Here is a 23,773-nt window from a genome sequence, read left to right on the forward strand (position 1 = left end):
GGCACATGTTTATATGCAATACTCTACCATTTATGTAATATACAGCCGCTGAAAAAATTTTTTTTTTGCATTTTTTGCATTTATTCATCATTTCTACATTTGTGTCCATATTAGTCCATTGTCTGTTGGCAAGCAAACCTCAGGACTGACATAAACTAACAGCAATGAAAGTATGAGAGCATGACACATGAAACATGTGATAAAAATAAGGTTATTCCATCAAGTACAATTGTTCCTAAAATACATGTAAAAACATTATGTTATTTATAAATGAATATGACACCAAACACCAAGGGTTTTTTTTGCTCATCCACTGTATTTTTTCTGTCTGCTTTAGCATAGAGCCTATCTTTAGATTCATATCCTTTCCCTTAAAAATAGTTACTTGTAAAACTGATTTTGGAACCAGTTGTACTTCCCACTACCTGTTGTTGTAGGTGTGGCTCTTATTAAAGTCAAGTCCAAATATTGCCTCCCAGCTCCCCTTGGAACATCACAGAACATCTTTTAAACGTTAGACAAAGACATTATGATTACTTCTTTTAGACATGTTTTTGCTCAGTGGGTTCTCTGGACAAATGCAGATGACATTTCTGACTGCTACAGTCTGTCTAGAAGCTAAAGGGAAACAAAGTATTTTGCCTTCTTTTTTCGTTTCAGTTTTCTGCAAAGACATGTATAGAAAAACATATACTTTTTCTATGTACACAAAAGGCCTATTTCTCATAAATATTGTTCAGAAATCTGTGTAAATCTGTGTAAGTGAGCACTTCTCCTTTGACAAGATAATCCAACTCAGGTGTGGCACATCAACATGCTGATTAGGCCACAATAAAAGCCTTGGCTCTCCAGCACCTCGTTTCCAGCCGGGCTCTGTGTCTGTCTGGTTACATCTCAGGCTCTTCCGCCATCGTCTGCAGCTCTGTGTCCATCAGTCGGCACCCTGGTCTCCTCCGTGATGGCTCCTTCCACTCCTCCATAGCTTCTCATGCTCATTAGTGATGCAAAGTCCGATTCATTTTCGCGAACCGGCTCTTTTCGGACTGTTCGGCTCATTGAACCGGTTCAAAAAGCCGATTCACCGGTTCCTGACGTCATCAAGAAATGACATTACTATACGCATTTATTGTATCAATGAAACATTCAAATAAAGTCGTTTGTGTCAACACATTAAAACATTTAAATAAACAGTTGTTTTTGTGAAGGCATAGGTGATTTATTGCCTTGCATTCACAAGTTAGTAATGTTTGTGGTCACAGTTTAAATCGCGGATCATAAATAATAAATAAATATTAAATGCCAGATATAACTGACCAGTTCTGACAAGCCTACAACTTGAATAAGATTCCTAAAAGACACTGCATGCACTATTGCGGATGTGTGTGTCACCACCAGGGGCTGGCTGTTTTAGACTAAAGCCACGCCCCTTTGCAACTCCCACCTCGAGGAGGTCCCCAAAGCCAACCCAATGACCAGACAAACACGGGAACAGGTAAGTAAAATTTAAAACAAGCTTTATTTAGTTAAATATTTAAAAGAATGGGGAATTTGGGGAAAGGGGAAATTAAAACTAATAGGCCTCTTCTTCTCCCTCCAGGGAGACTGCAGCCACGGCAGACAGGCCAAGGGCAGCAAGGGGGCCAACCACCATAAGCTGGGGAAAAAGGGAAACGTCAGGCTCCGGCCTGGGCCCTGCTAACCGTGGCGCCCTCCTTCTTCCGTCCTGGAGGCAGAATAATTTTGGTGTGACTGGTAAGGAAGATCTCCACTGTCGGTGTACCTTTCCTCGGGCCGGCAGGGGGTCCTCGCCCCACGTGCCTTTACGTTCCCTGTCGTACGTCCGTCCACGTTCTCCTTATGCCCCACAGATAGTCACTGCTACACAAAAGCACTGTTAGCTTGCACTTGAGGTGTCTCTCACCGGCTCTGCTGCTTGCAGCTCTCTGGGTGGGTATCACGTTACACAGTCTGTGTTTTAATTGCTTCTCCTTGCTCTCCACAGGCGGCCTCTAGGACACAAATGACACTGTTACTTGGACTTCGGGTATTGCTCACCGGTTCTGCTGCTTACAGCTCCCTGGGTAAGTATCACGTTCACAGTTTGCTCTTCAGTGGTTCACTCTCGTTCTGCTCTCTCTCCACAGGTGGCCGCTAGAACACCAAGACACTGTCACTGGGATTTCGAGTAATTCTCACCGGCTCTGCTGTTTACAGCTTTCTGGGCAGGTATCACATTCACAGTTTGCTTCTTCAATGATTCACTCTCGTTCTCTCTCTCTCCACAGGTGGCCGCTAGGACACAAAGACACTGTTACTGAGACTTCGAGTATTTCTCACCGGCTCTGCTGTTTACAGCTTTCTGGGTAGGTATCACATGCACAGTTTGCTCTTCAATGATTCACTCTCGTTCTGCTCTCTCTCCACAGGTGGGCGCTAGAACACAAAGGCACTGTTGCTGAGACTTCGAGTAATTCTCACCGGCTCTGCTGCTTACCGCTTTCTGGGTAGGTATCACATGCACAGTTTGCTCTTCAATGATTCACTCTCGTTCTGCTCTCTCTCCACAGGTGGGCGCTAGAACACAAAGGCACTGTTGCTGAGACTTCGAGTAATTCTCACCGGCTCTGCTGCTTACAGCTTTCTGGGTAGGTATCACGTTCACAGTTTACTTTTCAATGATTCACTCTCGTTCGGCTCTCTCTCCACAGGTGGCCGCTAGAACACAAAGACACTGTTACTGAGACTTCGAGTATTTCTCACCGGCTCTGCTGTTTACAGCTCTCTGGGTAAGTATGGTTCTCCTCCGTAGGTCAGCAGAGGGGCGAAGGTCACACACCACCTCACCGGGTCGAGCGCTGCCCTATCTCCAATGCCCTTAGGCCGATCGATTCCTAGACGGGGGCGCCCTTTTCGTAGAGACCACGGGGCGGCGGACCCTTTCGCCTCTGACTCTGCGACAAAACAGACACAGGTAAGTTCACACCACGAATGTTTCCAGTGGTTTACTCACGGTCACGGACAGCTCTTTGTCTGCGTCCCTTCGTACTCCAAACAGCACACTATTTATAGTAACAGTGGTTTCTGTAGTCGTTGGCCTCTCCGTCCTCTGCCCAGTGGAAGAAAATGGATAATGCGGGGCTTCGTCTACAAGACACACAGCAACCCACAGCAATACACAGCACCACTCCAAACGTGAAAAAGATTTATTACACAGTCTCACTCACCACACTAGAAGTGCACCACAACAAGGGAAACGCCCGGTGTCCTCCACTGCGCTTGGGCTACGATAAGGCGATGGGAAATACGACCACAATAAGTCTCGTTGCGGTGGCTGTTTGAAGTTGGACTTCTCACGGCTCGCCCACCACACTCTTATAGGGGTAGGGCCGCCCTCCTTCTCCTGGAGGTTTCCAATAGTTATACAAGTTAACTTTTGCCAGTTACTCCACACAAAAAGGGTATACTCACGGCGAATAGCCTTTGTTTACGTTGTACCAGAAGGTCAATTTTCTTCCTGCTTTACTCCTTCAGTATTGATTAAAACAAGTTCCTTTCGACCCATAGGATTTTCCTGTTCACTCCAGCAGGTCCACAATCAAAACTGCAACGAGAGAGAGAGAGAGAACCACAGACAGCCACCACGTCCAAAACGAGCACAGCTCCGTTTCCCAGCACACACTAAGCACCTCTAACTGTGTTCTAACTGTGCTTTATATACTCCTCTCTGTACTATAATCATCCAATTGCCCGGCGATCTCTTCAACTAGGCACAGCTGTGCCCAATCGGCTGATTACAGCCTCCGTGAATCTGCCGGATGTCCGGTGTTTCCGTTTTCCGGTCTGGACGGAAACATCCGGGCGGAACCAAAACTTCCTCCACTTTTGGTTCCGCCCTGAAAGATCGTCACCCCGTGACATCCTCCCCCGCCAATGCATTCCAGTCCCTGGAATGCCGTTGAGTAGTCCACTCACCGTAACGGGAAGGGGGTCGGCCTCGATTCTCCCGTTGGGAGCGCCTCACAGGGGAGTCAGGTTCGGCGGGCTCGGGCACAACCTCAGGTTGTCCTTGGGCGGCCGGGGGTTCGGCTGGCGCTGGTACCGGCTCTGCTTGTCTCTGGGCGGCCGGGGGTTCAACTGGCTCAGGTGCTAGCTCTGGCTCTCCTGGGGCGGCCGGGGGTGGTGCTGCCACGGGTAGGCCTGGTACCACAGCCCATCCTTCCATCCAGGGGGCCGTCGGTGCCGGTTCTGCCACTACCTCCTTCGCGACCTCGGGATAATTTGGGCAAGGGCGAATCATGTTTCGGTGCACCACACGTTCCGGGCCGGCCTTTCCTTCCGGCCGGATGGTATACACCGGCTGTCCCGGCCTCTGTTGCCTGCAGACTACGTACGGGATGGGCTCCCAACGGTCACTCAGCTTTCCTTTGCCTTGCCGCCGATTGTCTCGTACCAAGACTCTCTCTCCTGGCAACAAGGGGGCGTCCCGGGCCGTCCGGTCGTACAGCCGCTTGTTCTTTTCCCCTGTAGCCCGTATCTTCTGGGATACCTGCTCGTAAGCAAAGTGTAGCCGTTGGTGGTGGCGCCCCGCCCATTCCGTCACGCTCCCTTCCTCTTGGCCAGCGGCCACTCCCAAGACCAGGTCCGTGGGCATCCGCACATGTCTGCCGAACATCAGATAAGTGGGGGCATACCCCGTCGTACTATGAACGCTGTTATTATAAGCTTGCAAAAGATTCGGTAGAGCACTCACCCAATCGCTCTGCTTCCGTTGGTCCAGGGTCCCTAGGAGCCCCAACAGGGTCTGATTAAACCTCTCACAACAGCCATTTCCTTGAGGGTGATACGACGTCGTATGGGTCTTCGTGCACCCATACAGCTGGCATAATTCTCGGATCACCTTTGATTCGAAATTTGCCCCTTGGTCTGAGTGCAGGAACTCTGGACATCCGAACGTTTGGAAGACGTGCCGCCATAGAGCCGTTGCGGTGGTGTTTGCCGTCTGATCAAGGGTGGGAACTGCCCATGCGTATTTTGTAAACAGGTCGGTGATTACTAAGATGTTCGGATAGCGGTCCTGTGGCCGGCCCAGTGTCAGGAAATCCATCGCCATGATGTGGAGGGGGGCTTTGGCATGTATGGGCACCATCGGCGCTCGAGCCTCTCGTCGAGATTTAAACAACATACACCTGGGGCAAGCTTGGACCAAGCTGCGTACTGACGCTTCCAGCCCCGGCCAGTAGAAAAACCTGCGCAGCAGCGATACTGTCCGTTCCTGTCCCTGGTGCCCCAGCTGATCATGGTAGGCGGACACCAAGGCTGCTGCTTGATCGGCGGGCACCACGATCTGGCGCACCTCTTCGTCCAGTTTTGGGTCACTAACCTTCCGGCAAAGCACCCCTTCCTGTAGTTCCAACTTGTCCCACTGTCCCAGCAGTCTTTTTCCCGTCTCTGTTTGGGTCAGCCTCTCAGACGATGTCGGCCGTCGGCCCTGCTCCACCCACATCTTTACCTGACACACATCCTGATCCTGGGCCTGCCTCGCTTTCCACCGACAGGGGTCCCAGCCCCAATTCTCCGGTACCGCCTCCTGCTGGCCTCCGGGGGCCTCCACGGCCCCTATCAGGTAGCCCTCCCTCTGGCTTTCTTCTTCCTTGCCTCCCCGGCAACCGGGGTGGTCCGCCTCTGGCAATCGGGACAAGGCGTCCGCGTTCGTGTGTTCTCGCCCAGGCCGATACTGCAGTCGATACTCGAAATTGGCAAGTTGTGCCACCCAGCGCTGCTCCACAGCTCCCAACTTCGCTGTCTGTAAATGTACCAAAGGATTATTGTCTGTAATCACCGTTACCTTAGCACCCCAGAGGTAGTCCTTAAACTTCTCGCTCAGGGCCCACTTCAGGGCCAGCAGTTCCAGTTTAAATGAGCTGTAGTTGGCATCGTTCTTCTCAGCTGGGTGGAGGCTTCGGCTTGCATAAGCAATCACCCGTTCTGTTCCCGCTTGTCGTTGGGCCAAGACCGCCCCCAACCCCAGGTTGCTAGCGTCTGTATACAAGATAAATGGTTGAGTAAAGTCTGCATAGGCTAAGATAGGAGCCTGTAACAATTCCTGTTTCAATCTCTGAAATGCCCCCTCACAGGACTCATCCCAGTCAATCGGGGGTGATCCCCGTCCCCGGTTCCGCCCTGTACCGACCAGCAGCTGGTTAAGTGGCTTAGCGATCTTGGAAAAATCTTTGATGAACCGTCTGTAGTATCCCACAAACCCCAGAAATGAACGTACTTGCCTCACAGTCTTGGGCGCACTCCAATCTCTCACTGCAGAGACTTTCCCAGGGTCTACAGCCACCCCAGCAGCGCTGACCACGTGACCCAGGAACTGGACCTCTCGCCTCAGCAGATGGCATTTATCGGGTTGCAACTTCAGCCCATATTTCTCCATTGCCTGGAAAACCTCTTCGAGGTGCCGGAGGTGGGACTCGAAATCTGGGGAGTACACAATTACATCATCTAGATATACCAAGACTGACTCCATTAACTGACCTCCCAAACAGCGCTGCATCAGGCGTTGGAACGTGGCTGGGGCGTTGCAGAGCCCGAAGGGCATCCGTTCCCACTCGAATAGTCCAAACGGGGTCGTGAAAGCGGTCTTCTCCCTATCGGCCTCGGCCACTGGCACCTGCCAATACCCACTGGCCAGATCCAGAGTGGAGTACCATGCGGACCGCGTGAGACCCGCAAGGGAGTCTTCGATCCGGGGTAGGGGAAAAGCGTCTTTCTTAGTCACCAGGTTGAGCTTACGATAGTCCACACAAAACCTCCAAGCTCCCGACTTCTTCTGCACCAGTACGATGGGGGCCGCCCATGGGCTACTGCTTTCCCGGACGATGCCCCGCCCCAGCATACCCTGCAATAGTGAGCGTACCTCTGTATACAAAGTAGGTGGGATCGGCCGGTACCTCTCCCTGCTGGGTCCTGCATCTCCAGTCGGGATATGATGTTCTACCACCTTAGTGCATCCGTAATCCTCCTCGTGTCTTGCAAACACATGTTGCCATTTCTGAAGGAGGGCTTGGAGTCTTTGTGTCTGCGCCTGTTCCAGCTTTTCCCCTTGCAGGGACTCACCTGCCAGGTGTCTCGGCACGTCCCTTTCCCCGTTGTTCGAAGGGGCTTCCATCTGTGTCAGGGCCACCTCGATGACAGTGGGGCACACCTGACGGAACTTAACATCTCTCTCTTCCCTCACCTGATGGGGTGCAACCCCCGTGAGTCGGGCCAGCCGCTGGTGTCGATGTAAGTGTACTGGGTAGGGATGGTCATTTCGAACCTTTACAGGGACCCTCCCCCGGTGGACCGCCGCTAGGCCTCGTGCTACCTCCACTTGGGGGCAATCAGCGTGGGGTTCAACCAATACCCACTCTTCGGGGCCAACTCCTCGGGGGGCCACTCTCACCCACACCATGGCCTCACTCCTAGGGGGGATAGATAAAGCATAGCGACACATTACTCTTCCTACCTCTTCCCGGCCTCTACGGACCTGGGTCATCTGGACCCGACGACAGTCGGCGACCACTCGCTCCCATAGGGGCCTCTCAACAGGGGAGATCCTAGGGCCGGGCCTAGCCCGAAATAACTCCTCCCAACACTCGGAGAGCACGTTCATCCCTAGTAGGGCTCGGTGGACTCCCAAACATCTGTCTTCCACGATGATCACCCCTTGTTGGGGAACTAACACCCCGTGCACTTCTAAGTCCGTCAGCCGATAGCCAATGTAAGGAATCTCTAAGCCGTTGGCGCCCCGCAACGTCAGCCAGGGGGCCTCTCCTCCTTGGGTTCTCTGCTTCCCGAATACTTCCTGCGAGAGACTTTCGGCAAACAATGTCACTTGAGAGCCTGTATCTACCAGGCACTGTACTGTCTTGCCACATACCTTCACCTCCGCCGTTGGGCTATGCCCCACCATCTGGCCTCTTGAATTCTCACGTCTTTCCGGGTCTCCTCGAGGGGTCCCGGCCACACGACCCACTGTGGCCGGCCGTCCTAAAAACCCCCTTCCGATGCCCTGCGAGGCCCACACTGACGGCTATAATGCCCTGGTTCTCCACAACGATTGCAGATTGGCCGCCCTTGGTCATCCCACTCAAAGCGGGGCCGGTTAAAACGGTTCGGGCGCCCCGGTGGCTCTCGGCCCCTCTCAGAGTAGACTCGCTCTCGGGGTGCCGGCCTCGGTTCCTCTTGCGCCCTACCTTGACGAAGTTCTCCCAGAAGAGTCTTAGATAGTTCCGACATCTGCTCTCGGACATCTTTCAACAATTCTACTCTGAGGGCTTGCTTCCAATCTGCGTGTTCAGGTGGTGCTGCGGTGTTCCCACTTACGGCTGCACATACAGGGGTTTCACTTACTTCGACCTCATCACCTTCCAAGGCCAGCGCCTCCTTCTTTAGGTCCTCAAAGGTGAGCCCGGAGTCTCGTCGAAACTGGACCCTCAGACTTTGTCTCACGGGGCCCTCTTTCATCCCCAGGAGGAACTGGTCGCGTAACAAGGTCTCTCCGTCTCCTAGCCCATGGTCTCGTCGGGCCTGCAGGCGAGTGAACTGCTCTCGCAGCCTGAGGGCAAAAGCTCTAATAGGTTGTCGGGGGCCTTGCTTACAATTAAAAAATTGTGAACGGAGGACAGCTACGGGGGTATGGTCGCCATATTGTTCAGTAAGGAACTGGAACACAGTCTGGGCGGTGGCTCGGATTGCTTCGGGGGCGGCTTGTACCTCTCGCCGTGCTTCTCCCTCTAGGGAGTTCAACACAAACTGGAGCCGCTGAGCGGCGCTAAGGCCCTGCAAGTCGGCCAAGTACTCTAATTGGGCCTTCCATTCGGTCAGTCGTACCTCCGACTCTGCTCCTCCGTATTTCTGGATCCATGGGCTTCCCATGATAATAGATGTGGCACGGGGTGGGGCTGCAGGCCCCGCGTTGTCAGTCATTGGGTGACCTTGGTTACTCAACTCGGGGTGGGGCCCTGCCGACTACGCCAAAATCTGTCACCACCAGGGGCTGGCTGTTTTAGACTAAAGCCACGCCCCTTTGCAACTCCCACCTCGAGGAGGTCCCCAAAGCCAACCCAATGACCAGACAAACACGGGAACAGGTAAGTAAAATTTAAAACAAGCTTTATTTAGTTAAATATTTAAAAGAATGGGGAATTTGGGGAAAGGGGAAATTAAAACTAATAGGCCTCTTCTTCTCCCTCCAGGGAGACTGCAGCCACGGCAGACAGGCCAAGGGCAGCAAGGGGGCCAACCACCATAAGCTGGGGAAAAAGGGAAACGTCAGGCTCCGGCCTGGGCCCTGCTAACCGTGGCGCCCTCCTTCTTCCGTCCTGGAGGCAGAATAATTTTGGTGTGACTGGTAAGGAAGATCTCCACTGTCGGTGTACCTTTCCTCGGGCCGGCAGGGGGTCCTCGCCCCACGTGCCTTTACGTTCCCTGTCGTACGTCCGTCCACGTTCTCCTTATGCCCCACAGATAGTCACTGCTACACAAAAGCACTGTTAGCTTGCACTTGAGGTGTCTCTCACCGGCTCTGCTGCTTGCAGCTCTCTGGGTGGGTATCACGTTACACAGTCTGTGTTTTAATTGCTTCTCCTTGCTCTCCACAGGCGGCCTCTAGGACACAAATGACACTGTTACTTGGACTTCGGGTATTGCTCACCGGTTCTGCTGCTTACAGCTCCCTGGGTAAGTATCACGTTCACAGTTTGCTCTTCAGTGGTTCACTCTCGTTCTGCTCTCTCTCCACAGGTGGCCGCTAGAACACCAAGACACTGTCACTGGGATTTCGAGTAATTCTCACCGGCTCTGCTGTTTACAGCTTTCTGGGCAGGTATCACATTCACAGTTTGCTTCTTCAATGATTCACTCTCGTTCTCTCTCTCTCCACAGGTGGCCGCTAGGACACAAAGACACTGTTACTGAGACTTCGAGTATTTCTCACCGGCTCTGCTGTTTACAGCTTTCTGGGTAGGTATCACATGCACAGTTTGCTCTTCAATGATTCACTCTCGTTCTGCTCTCTCTCCACAGGTGGGCGCTAGAACACAAAGGCACTGTTGCTGAGACTTCGAGTAATTCTCACCGGCTCTGCTGCTTACCGCTTTCTGGGTAGGTATCACATGCACAGTTTGCTCTTCAATGATTCACTCTCGTTCTGCTCTCTCTCCACAGGTGGGCGCTAGAACACAAAGGCACTGTTGCTGAGACTTCGAGTAATTCTCACCGGCTCTGCTGCTTACAGCTTTCTGGGTAGGTATCACGTTCACAGTTTACTTTTCAATGATTCACTCTCGTTCGGCTCTCTCTCCACAGGTGGCCGCTAGAACACAAAGACACTGTTACTGAGACTTCGAGTATTTCTCACCGGCTCTGCTGTTTACAGCTCTCTGGGTAAGTATGGTTCTCCTCCGTAGGTCAGCAGAGGGGCGAAGGTCACACACCACCTCACCGGGTCGAGCGCTGCCCTATCTCCAATGCCCTTAGGCCGATCGATTCCTAGACGGGGGCGCCCTTTTCGTAGAGACCACGGGGCGGCGGACCCTTTCGCCTCTGACTCTGCGACAAAACAGACACAGGTAAGTTCACACCACGAATGTTTCCAGTGGTTTACTCACGGTCACGGACAGCTCTTTGTCTGCGTCCCTTCGTACTCCAAACAGCACACTATTTATAGTAACAGTGGTTTCTGTAGTCGTTGGCCTCTCCGTCCTCTGCCCAGTGGAAGAAAATGGATAATGCGGGGCTTCGTCTACAAGACACACAGCAACCCACAGCAATACACAGCACCACTCCAAACGTGAAAAAGATTTATTACACAGTCTCACTCACCACACTAGAAGTGCACCACAACAAGGGAAACGCCCGGTGTCCTCCACTGCGCTTGGGCTACGATAAGGCGATGGGAAATACGACCACAATAAGTCTCGTTGCGGTGGCTGTTTGAAGTTGGACTTCTCACGGCTCGCCCACCACACTCTTATAGGGGTAGGGCCGCCCTCCTTCTCCTGGAGGTTTCCAATAGTTATACAAGTTAACTTTTGCCAGTTACTCCACACAAAAAGGGTATACTCACGGCGAATAGCCTTTGTTTACGTTGTACCAGAAGGTCAATTTTCTTCCTGCTTTACTCCTTCAGTATTGATTAAAACAAGTTCCTTTCGACCCATAGGATTTTCCTGTTCACTCCAGCAGGTCCACAATCAAAACTGCAACGAGAGAGAGAGAGAGAACCACAGACAGCCACCACGTCCAAAACGAGCACAGCTCCGTTTCCCAGCACACACTAAGCACCTCTAACTGTGTTCTAACTGTGCTTTATATACTCCTCTCTGTACTATAATCATCCAATTGCCCGGCGATCTCTTCAACTAGGCACAGCTGTGCCCAATCGGCTGATTACAGCCTCCGTGAATCTGCCGGATGTCCGGTGTTTCCGTTTTCCGGTCTGGACGGAAACATCCGGGCGGAACCAAAACTTCCTCCACTTTTGGTTCCGCCCTGAAAGATCGTCACCCCGTGACATGTGTAAGTATAAATAATAAATAAACTTGTGTGTTAAACTCATTGGTCTTCCTTAAACAACTACAATATGATTTGCATGCAAAATAAATCGTATCAAAACCAATAAAACAAGCATATCAAGAAACTAATAAAACAAAAAACTTCGCGAATCAGGCTCGTTCAAATCCTTGGTGATTCACACGCAGTATCAGCAACTCATTCATGAGAATCGTCGGCAATCCTCGCCTCGGCAATCATCGACAAACTTTGTTCGGTTCTATGAGTCCGACGTGCTATTTCGGCTGTGCGTCCTGCGTCATCAACCCGGAACCTGTGCCCAAAACTAAAGTTTGATTCAGTTCGATTTGCGAACCGGCTCGACCGGTTACTTCCTGAGAACCGGCTCAAAAGAACGATTCGTTCAAGAACCTAACATCACTAATGCTCATGTGTTGCCTTGCTCAAGGCCCCATCCTGGACTGCATCTTTCTTCCTCCTCCTGGCAATCCATCTGCCTCCAGAACCTCCTCCTACTCTTCATTGCTCTCCACAGCGCAAGTTTGCAGGGATCGTCTGCTCTCACTCACTGGACTACATTACCCATAATCCTTTGCACCCTCTCAACTACCATCTTTAATTGTTTTATACACACACATGCTTACCATTGTCTTTATTCATTGTCGGTTCTTGTCTATGTTTTGGGTATTTACCCATAGTCTGTCAAATAAAGTTCTGTTTAGTGTTACCTGTCATTGTCCTTATCCTTCTTACATACTGTGACCCATATTACAAAATGTCTCTGCCCACCTAAAGTTCTTGGATGGGTACATGTCAGCCAAGGGGATGGGTATTTAATATTTTAAAGCAGTAGGTGTGCACACGGTCAACATCCAGTACCTGAAAAAGTGTTGATGTCCAAACATATTTGGTGATAAGACCATTTTGAACTGTGGCCTTAAGAAGTAAAATTGTACACCTGGTTTAAATGGAGGTCAACAGGGATGTCTGAAATTAAACATAATTAAAAATTGTATGAATGTCTTTTAGAGGTCTGCAAAGACATCGAAAAACCCTGTAAGGATGTCACTTGGATTTCAATAATGAACATTTAAAAAACATCCTTTAAACGATGTCTTTTAAACATTTAGCAAGCATGTCAGTAGGACGTCTAATTTCAACACAAAAAAGACGTCTAGAAAAGACGTTGCAAAAACTTTCATTCTGGATACTCCATGGACTTCTTTTGAACGTTCAACAAACATGTCAGTAGGACATCTAATTTCAACACATACAAGATGTCTAGAAAAGACGTTGAATGAACGTTGTCTCTGGCTTTCCAGTAGACGTCTTTTAAACATTCAACAAGTATGTCAGTAGGACGTCTAATTTCAACACAAAAAAGACGTCTAAAAAAGACTTTAAATGAACGTTGTCTCTGGCTCCCCACTGGACGTCTTTTAAACATTCAACAACCATGTCAGTAGGACGTCTAATTTCAACACATAAAAGACGTCTAAAAAAGACGTTGAATGAACGTTGTCTCTGGCTTTCCAGTAGACGTCTTTTAAACATTCAACAAGTATGTCAGTAGGACGTCTAATTTCAACACAAAAAAGACGTCTAAAAAAGACTTTAAATGAACGTTGTCTCTGGCTCCCCACTGGACGTCTTTTAAACATTCAACAACCATGTCAGTAGGACGTCTAATTTCAACACATAAAAGACGTCTAAAAAAGACGTTGAATGAACGTTGTCTCTGGCTTTCCAGTAGACGTCTTTTAAACATTCAACAAGTATGTCAGTAGGACGTCTAATTTCAACACAAAAAAGACATCTAAAAAAGACTTTAAATGAACGTTGTCTCTGGCTCCCCACTGGACGTCTTTTAAACATTCAACAACCATGTCAGTAGGACGTCTAATTTCAACACATAAAAGACGTCTAAAAAAGACGTTGAATGAACGTTGTCTCTGGCTTTCCAGTAGACGTCTTTTAAACATTCAACAACCATGTCAGTAGGACGTCTAATTTCAACACAAAAAAGACGTCTAAAAAAGACGTTGAATGAACGTTGTCTCTGGCTTTCCAGTAGACGTCTTTTAAACATTCAACAACCATGTCAGTAGGACGTCTAATTTCAACACAAAAAAGACGTCTAAAAAAGACGTTGAATGAACGTTGTCTCTGGCTTTCCAGTAGACGTCTTTTAAACATTCAACAACCATGTCAGTAGGACGTCTAATTTCAACACAAAAAAGACGTCTAAAAAAGACGTTGAATGAACGTTTTCTCTGGCTCCCCACTGGACGTCTTTTAAACATTCAACAACCATGTCAGTAGGACGTCTAATTTCAACACAAAAAAGACGTCTAAAAAAGACGTTGAATGAACGTTGTCTCTGGCTTTCCAGTAGACGTCTTTTAAACATTCAACAACCATGTCAGTAGGACGTCTAATTTCAACACATAAAAGACGTCTAAAAAAGACGTTGAATGAACGTTGTCTCTGGCTTTCCAGTAGACGTCTTTTAAACATTCAACAACCATGTCAGTAGGACGTCTAATTTCAACACACAAAAGACGTCTAAAAAAGACTTTAAATGAACGTTGTCTCTGGCTCCCCACTGGACGTCTTTTAAACATTCAACAACCATTTCAGTAGGACGTCTAATTTCAACACATAAAAGACGTCTAAAAAAGACGTTGAATGAACGTTGTCTCTGGCTTTCCAGTAGACGTCTTTTAAACATTCAACAACCATGTCAGTAGGACGTCTAATTTCAACACAAAAAAAGACGTCTAAAAAAGACGTTGAATGAACGTTGTCTCTGGCTTTCCAGTAGACGTCTTTTAAACATTCAACAACCATGTCAGTAAGACGTCTAATTTCAACACAAAAAAGACGTCTAAAAAAGACGTTGAATGAACGTTGTCTCTGGCTTTCCAGTAGACGTCTTTTAAACATTCAACAACCATGTCAGTAGGACGTCTAATTTCAACACATAAAAGACGTCTAAAAAAGACGTTGAATGAACGTTGTCTCTGGCTTTCCAGTAGACGTCTTTTAAACATTCAACAACCATGTCAGTAGGACGTCTAATTTCAACACAAAAAAGACGTCTAAAAAAGACGTTGAATGAACGTTTTCTCTGGCTCCCCACTGGACGTCTTTTAAACATTCAACAACCATGTCAGTAGGACGTCTAATTTCAACACAAAAAAGACGTCTAAAAAAGACGTTGAATGAACGTTGTCTCTGGCTTTCCAGTAGACGTCTTTTAAACATTCAACAACCATGTCAGTAGGACGTCTAATTTCAACACATAAAAGACGTCTAAAAAAGACGTTGAATGAACGTTGTCTCTGGCTTTCCAGTAGACGTCTTTTAAACATTCAATAACCATGTCAGTAGGACGTCTAATTTCAACACAAAAAAGACGTCTAAAAAAGACTTTAAATGAACGTTGTCTCTGGCTCCCCACTGGACGTCTTTTAAACATTCAACAACCATGTCAGTAGGACGTCTAATTTCAACACATAAAAGACGTCTAAAAAAGACGTTGAATGAACGTTGTCTCTGGCTTTCCAGTAGACGTCTTTTAAACATTCAACAACCATGTCAGTAGGACGTCTAATTTCAACACAAAAAAGACGTCTAAAAAAGACGTTGCAAAAACTTTCATTCTGGCTACTCAGTGGACGTCTTTTAAACGGTAGACAAAGACGTTATAATGACGTCTTCTGGACGTGTTTTTGTTTAGTGGGTTGTTTCCTGTCTGCCATTATTGGACAAACTGATTAATCCAGGTGTGTCTGCTTATTGTTGTTGTGACCACTGAGGTCAGGCACACCTGGATTAATCAGTTTGTCCAATAATGGCAGACAGGAAACAAGGAGCTGGCTGAAGTTCAGGAAGTAGTGCAGCAGGGCATAAAGCCTATTATCTTTTTGCAGAAGCTGGTTTCTGTCATTTACTGTAGTTTTTATCACGCTAATGTAAATTCAAGTCTTTGTTTTTAAAATAAGTTATTTTTAGTTAGTTATTTAATTATACAATAACGGTGGTGTGACGTCATGATTGACAGCTGTGATATGCACATTCTGAGAGAGCGAGGGCGGGGCCTTGATTTTGCCGCCTTTTTTGGTCCCGAAATCGCTACTGCGCAGACTCAAGACCAAATGTCATCGCCGTATCGGGACACTGGCGGCTTTCACTTTCACCAATGGAAGAGAGTGAACGGGCGTCGTCCATCTTTTTTTTACAGTCTATGATCAAACCCATCATGACCTTTAAGTTTCCAGCACAATGCTAACATTTTGATCTGAAATTTTTATCTGAATGAAGGCAATAGGTGGTAAAGCATGAGAGTTATTTTACTGTTACACTACATACAAATTTTCCATTTTGAGGTTAAAATATACGACTTTACATAAAAAACTCAGTACATTTGGACCAACACCTAAAAATATACTGTATATCTCTTGATTCTGTGTGTGTCATCTTTGGATAAAGGTAAACAAAAAATATATTATTCATCAAGTCACTTCTTTCTTTCTTACCCCTCCTCTTTTCATTTTCTCATTTCTGTTTTTGTTTAGGTTGAGATCGAGTGAATTCTCCTGGGTGAGTGTTTTCGCTTTTTGGTTCAGGTGGTGGATCGGAAAACACTAATTCATCTAGAAGCAGATTTACACTCCTTGCGCTCATACTCGCACTCTCTCACACTACACATAACTTAAAACTACATCCAAAAGATTGCACGAGTGAGAGAAAGATGCGGTAGAGAGGGCCGCAGACCAACAAGATGAGTGACAGCACATATAAGAGCTGCGGCCGACCGCAGAGAAGCTGCATATTTAATGTGCCCTTTTAATCCCAGCGTTATGATGCTTCAATTATTGAAGAATGATGGGGACTTGGGGCATCAAATAAAACAAGATCTGCAGTTAAAACCTTAAATGTTTGTAAGAGTTCTCGAGGTATGCAAATACGCAAGTGTGCATGATTATCAAATGATAAAAAGGTTTAATACAAAATAAACTAAATCACAAAGGTGACATTAGGTTGATTCACTTAACATATTTCACACAAATGCCAAAGTTTTGAACCATACTGATATCTGAGATACCAATATTTGGTGGCCTAAATACCAGTATGAGGTCTCTGTTTCAGTCTTCATAAGTTTTTTCAAATATTTTCTATGGTTAGATAAGTGCAGCTTTCAGAATTGTCACATCCATGAAATATCACGTGCATAATGTTCCTGCTTCTTCCTTAAAATGTGGAAATGAAAATTTAAATAAATATAATTTGTTCTTTTTCTTTTAAATTGTTAAGCACTTTGGGCAATACAAATTGCATAAAAATGTGCTATATAAATAAATAAAAACTTGAAACTTTTAATTACCACCCCTTCTCTGTTTATTCAGTATTATTGCTTTTGGCATTTTAATTCACAGTATTCTTTCAAAGTATGTTGTCTCCCAAAAAATGTGTAACACATGCATAAAATAAAAAACATGGGTATAGACTGATATGTATGGACTCTGTCATCATGGATTTAAAAAATATAAACAGAGAGTTCAATATATTGGTAATAAATGCATTCTCTGATCATTTATATTTTGTTTTTATCTGAAAATTTCACATCCGTAACACTAGAATGATCAAAATGTACTTTAAATGCTTGGCTAATGCATTATTGTACTTAAACAACAAAACAAAATGATAATTAAGCGCAATACATATTATGCATGCTTATCAGAATTGAAAAGCATAATTATACATCAAAATGTTATAACTTGCTCTGTCTCTATGAAAACCATCAAGTCCAGGTGACATTTTGATTCTCCTCTTACATCAAGCTGTCTCTGTACTGATTTGTAACACTCACTTTTCATATTTCAAAACATGCCTTACATTTTCTTGTTGTTGGATATCACTTTTTATGCAAATTTGTACATATGTAAAAATTATTTTATTATTTCTATCAACGTTACAAACCTCAAACTCTGTATGCAGTGATACAGTTACCTTAAAATGGTTCTGCAATAATGTTTAATTTTAATTGTTGCTTTGCAATGACAAAACTGACTACACAAGCCAGTTTGCACAAATGTCTCTGCTCCACAGCGCCCCTTGTGGTGATGCTGAGAATGCAATGCCTACTTGCATCCTGACATAATTCTGAACACAATGACGCATGAAATTAATCTCATGCAACTAATAACATTAATATGTGCATATTATATAGACTATATCTCAGGATTATGTGCCAGTTAAAGATATCTAGCAATAAGCTCTTCTATAATGTAACAGTTTGCACACAGATTGTACTCTAGATGCAAGTATTGCACCCTAATTAAATGTGTCAAACAGAAGAATCACATGGCATAACCAACGTGTCCTCGCAAAGATTAGCAGTTCTTGTACATCCCATTGACAAGAACAGAATAACACTTTGAAGAAAAGTTGCAAAAAAGCTTCAGTAAATGTCACAGTATCTAATCTACACTAAAACTACAAATTGCAAATTTATGATAATGAAATAATAACATCTAATGGCTTATTTCTTCAATCTATTAACTACATCCCACAGGTTCAAAAAAGCCAAATAGTTCTTTCAAGCTTGTTGCTACAGAACAGCTTCCAGTACTGTATAGAGCTGCTATACATTTATATTATCTGAGCATCAGAGCGCTATACAACCAGTTACTGGACCCCATTTACTGGAAACTCCATGCATTTCTTTATAAAGACAACCCATTAAACCTAATATTGCCTTTGACCTAACATCAGTGTGTAGGCACCAAACAGTCTGGCAGCTGTGAACAAACCTATAAATCCAATAGGTTTACTGCCCTCCTAGCTCTATGAGAATGGATGGTGTACTTGAATTAGTGAAAGGTGTAACCGCACCTTCTTCACCCCATACGGCCTTTAGACACTTATGGTTTTAAAAGTATCCCTGGAACAAAGTGTATCAGTGATCTCCAATTATATTATCTATACAGCAGGTTAAGCCGATTAGCTGTCTATTGAGTTTTACAAGCTGAACACTCAACAAACCCTCAGTAACTCAATCATTAAATTGCTCAATGGACAGCAAATGTGCACCTGTATAGCTCAAGAGCATTGCATCAGCAATGCAAATGATCATGGGTTTAAATGTAATGAAAATATGTATACCTTGTAATGCACTTTAAGTCGCTTTGGATAAAAGTGTCGGTCAAATGCATAAATGTAAATCAATCAGGGTTGTCATTTAAACAGCTATTAAATACCAGCCACTGGGAAACATTATAAACAACTTAAGCACATTTTGATTCAATGTAGTATATCAGTGTTATACTGTAGTCTATATGTTTACAAATATTATACATAAGCTACGTGTACATGGGGTCGCACAAATTTTTTATTATTAACTTATTAACTCATTATTACCTGATATTTCATAGCCCTATACTGTACATCATTATGTGTTTTCACACTTTAAAGTATCAAACGCTCTTTTTTATGCAGTGGAGTGCAATACATCCATAACCTCTAAACTAAATGCTTTAAAAATTAAAACATCTTCCTCAAACTATAAGATATATTTAAGAAATGTATATTACAAACATTACTATGTTCCCAAATGGATGCAGTAGACATTGCAAGCATGTCACATACTGTAAAGACAGACAGTAGCCTACCTAAAAAAAGATCCAGCAAGATATTTATGCAGCACACAAAACAGCACTTCTTTCAAAATTCGGATTGAAAAATGTACATTTCTTTAATACACCGATACGCACAAAGCAACAGTGCATGCAAGGCAGATGAAAACGTTGCATTAGTTGTCATTCACACTGCACGTTTTTCCTAATAATATTTCAAAATGCATTTCTGTCATAAACCTCTTACCGGAAAAGGCGAGCAGAAGAGGCACTGAAGTGTTGAAGGTTGTCAGATATGGCTGTGGATGTGTCGTATCGTGTGAGATAATGTCATTGTTTAGTTTGGTGCCGGTGCGCTCGGACGGTTCTCGCATCCACAGATCCACAGAGCGACTGAGTGGCGCGCGGCTTAGGCTGCTGATCAGCCTCCTCAGAGAGAGCGCGTCTCCATGGTTACACACCTGACACCATGGACTCTATTGGAGCAGGTGTGTAACCATAGAGACGCGCTCGAGATGAACGCGACAAATGTTTGGCGGGATAAATATTTAGTCTCGAGGCGCAGGTTTAACATGATATCGAACGCGGTTATTAGGATTCCTAATGATCTTAATTCGCATTAACAAGCGTCCGTACATCCTGACCAGATACACATCATTACTGAATCTAGTGCGTGTTTGTTTTTCCTGCAGATAGTCATAATGTCCAGTATGAATATAAAACATATTTATATACACTCTCAGAATAAAATGTACTTGCTGTCACTGAGAGGGTAACCTTTAAAAATACAGCGTCTAACAGTTAAGTACAAATATGCACATTTGGTACCAGTTTCTACCTTTATGGTACATGCAGTCTTTTGGTACAAACGTGTACTTATTGAAAAGTTTTACCGCTGCCAGTTTTCCCTTTTATTCGAGAGTATAGAGGCAACATTGGACTATAATGTTTAAAATATTGAAAACTAAACTCAACAGTTGGGGTTTGGTAGAATTAAAATGCCGGGTTGTTACAACGTATGGTTGGGATAAATATTTGCCATTATTTCAACTGGTTACACCTATAAAATTAAAATTTTAAACTTACATTTTTTTAGGTATTACCAATTGATGTATTTTTTTTTAAAGTTAATCCAACTTTTCACTTTTTACAGTAAATCCACCACTTTTATGCAAAAAATGTAATATCTTACCTATGCAATTTTAAATCATCATTGGTAAAATGCAAAAACTCCCACCACACAATGCAATATGAGATGATGCATAATTGGATTAACAGGTTAATGGATTATGCAGATCTAAATGAGATAACAGGGTGTGAATACTCACCTGGAAATCAAGGACTATTGTATTAACGTAGGCCAGAATGTATTTATGCAATTGCCATGTTTGCTTTTTCAACATGTTAGAGTAATCTTGGCTGAGGGTTGGTGTGTCTCTGTGGAGAGGTCCGTAAATGGTGCAGAATTTCTAATGCTAATCCTCTCTGCAGGGTCACTCAGATTGACCTTTCACCACTCATACACTACCAGCCCCATGTTTCCTCCTTACAATACATTTGAGAGTAATGCCTATTATTTCTTTTACCGTACATGCGTTCAGAAAAATTTGTATAAACTTTTAGGGGTGTTTTTTTTTTTCGAACAGGGCTTATCCTAGGCCCAGACTAAAATGCATGTTTTAACTGCCTTAATTTGTAAACCTTGTACAGACATAACTTAACATTTATCAGTGCCATGACTTAAATGTCCTAATATAACTAAGGCGTTGTCCTGGATTCATTTAATCCTTGTCTGGGAAACCGTTCCTTCATGTATGTGACCCTGGAACACAAAACCATTTTTAAATTAAGATGTAAACACCATAAATATGCTTTCCATGGGGTTTGTTAGGATAATATTTGGTCAAGATACAACTATTTAAAAACCTGGAATCTGAGGGTGCAAAAAATCTAAATATTGACTTTTAACTGAATGAAGTCCTTTGCACTGCATCCACTCACAAAAATCTAAATGTTTTTATATAAACGGTTTCAGTAGTACCAACATAAACAAGCGGCTTTCGTGAAACAAACATAACTTCAGGTAAACTCCGCTAAGAATAAATAACAACAAAAATAGTTTATTTATTTAACAAGCAAAATAAACAACATGTAGATTACCCAGGAAACCAAAACATTTGTTATTTTTGAAAAGTATTTATTCAATAGTTCAGTTTAGCAAATAGTCAGACCATTAAAAAAACTGAAACCGGAAGTAAAGTTCCGACCAGATGCGTAATCGCGTCACCGCACCTGCGTCCGATAAAACCATCTATATTTATGGTAGGGAATTTACAAAATATCTTAATGGAACATTATTTTAATGATTTTTGGCATCAAAGAAATATGTATTATTTTGACCCATACAATAGACTGCTACTAATACACCATTGCTACTTACTGTAAGACTGCATATTAGAAGTAGTGCTTCAGTGAATATTCAAGTTAGAAAAAGGACTTGTAAGTAGGTCAGATTTGTGTTAAGGAATTAAACGAAGAGAACAAAAAGTTTTCATAGCCATGTTTTTATACAGTACAGTATTAATAATACATGATGAGGTTTTACCAGCAGCAGGTCTGTTTACCAACATCCTGTGTGTATATGGAAACCAGATTAGGTAGGAAACAGTGTTCATTTTCTTGTAGCAGACCCTTTTAAAGGGGGGCATCTGGTTGTGTCATGATGAAATTCTTGTTATAATTGTGTGCATCTGTGTTTTATAGTCATAATTTTAAATACTAATGATAAAAAATCAAACGCTTTATCGGAAATCAAGTTGAATGATGGGGATAATAAATGAAGATATACTGTAAAGCAACTCTACCAGGGCTTGTGTTTTAACAGACTCTTTGACACAAATCATAATATTTCTTCAGTCAAAGTTGTGCATGGTGAGTTTACCATAAATTATTATTTTTTTTTTTTGCATGTTAAAAGTACTCCAGATCAATGCAACACATCAGATATCCCACATAATCTCTCAGACAAATCTGACTGTGTTTCTCATGAATCAAATATTTACAATGAAAGTGAAAGAAAAATATACAAACTATTTTTTTACACTGAAAATCTGCTATGCTATCGGTGTACACTGCACATAGACACAGACATACTGGTAAGCCTTGTCCATGTAGTTTGTTAGTAGTGAATGTTGCTGAATATCACCAGTATAAATAGACCTGACAGTAGCATCTGCAGCATAAATGAAAGGTCAGCTAAATTCACCTCCATTCAGCAGCAGTTCATCTTAAAAATGTGGTGCGACGATAAAACCTGTAAGGCAGATGTCACATAGACCTCCTACACACTATCAATATAGCAATTATAAAATGACAGGACCAGATTCAATAAACACTAACACAGCATCTTTGTTAACAACGTCCCTGTACTGATTCAGCACCTTGCTTCAGGAAACCTCGCAAAAAAATCTCTCTCAAACAGTCAATCTGGTGTTTGGACAATATTGCCCTCTGCTGTACACACTTCATCATTCAGCAATAATTGTTGCATTAGAGCATTGTATTAGGCTTATAACATGTGGTTTAAACATTATGGGGCGGTTAATCCAGGACTATCCCTTAGTCATATTAGGACATTTACAATGTAATTTTTACAAAAAGCCTTACAAAAATCAATATTGGTGGTGATCATCTTTAGAAACAATACCAAAAGCTATTAGCTGTTATTTTTAGATTTAGAAAGGTTTTTTAAAATCATTTTTATTCTGCAGTTGTTACCATAATAAAAATCTGTTTCTGTATTCCTAAATTCAACTATATTAAAGGGATAGTTTACCCCAAAATGTAATTTACTTCAAATACCCTTGTGTCATTTGAACCCCTAATATCTATTTCTCTTCAGAACCCAGATGCAGTTTGCATTCAAAATAAATCGAAACTATCCCACCAAACATGGAACGTCTGGGAGACGTTCAGATCATGTCTGTATAACGTCCGTTAGTTCAGACCCACTTTTAAACATCTGCTGGACGTGCAACAGAGGAGAAACTTTTTGCATTCTCTTTTAAACGTCTGCTGGACGTGCAATAGAGGATCAATCACTCTTGCACCTCTTTTGGATGTCCGTGGATATGCTAAAAAGGTTAAGTGTATGAACGTCTGTTTGATTCACCTAATGGGCGTCTGTGGACGTGCAGTACAGCTTCAGCGTATGAACGTCAAACTACAACCCCTTATAGACATCTGTGGACATGCTAAACAGGGTCAGTGTCTGGACGTCACTCTTGCACCCCTTTTGGATGTCCATGGATGTGCAACAGGTTGAGTGTATTAACATCAGACTACAACCCTTATGTACGTTTGTGGACATGCACAAAAGGTTCACCGCCTGAATGTCTGTTTGGTACACCTTAATGACGTCCGTGGATGTGCAAAACAGGTTCAAAAAGTGTCTCACTTCCAGGGCCGTGCACAGGTGGGTGGGCTGGTGCAGAGCCACTGCCCCTCTGCCCTAATTGGCTGAGGTGCCCCTCTCGCCAAACTCGGTCAAAGTGTTCTGTTACCGCTCGTAAAGA

At 44.3% G+C, this 23,773-nt stretch overlaps 1 protein-coding gene across 1 annotated transcript in view; it reads right to left on the minus strand.

The window, feature by feature from the left end:
• rims3 (regulating synaptic membrane exocytosis 3) overlaps positions 1 to 19,605 on the minus strand; it is an 84,085-nt gene extending 64,480 nt beyond the window's left edge. Inside the window, exon 1 of the mRNA XM_065294301.1 lies at positions 19,447 to 19,605. The gene's annotated coding sequence lies outside the window, so the exon portion shown is untranslated. The remainder of the gene's footprint in view (positions 1 to 19,446) is intronic.
• Between the last annotated feature and the right edge of the window lie 4,168 nt (positions 19,606 to 23,773).

This window comes from Paramisgurnus dabryanus, chromosome 19 (assembly GCF_030506205.2).
Source record: "Paramisgurnus dabryanus chromosome 19, PD_genome_1.1, whole genome shotgun sequence".
In the NCBI taxonomy this organism is placed as follows: domain Eukaryota; kingdom Metazoa; phylum Chordata; class Actinopteri; order Cypriniformes; family Cobitidae; genus Paramisgurnus; species Paramisgurnus dabryanus.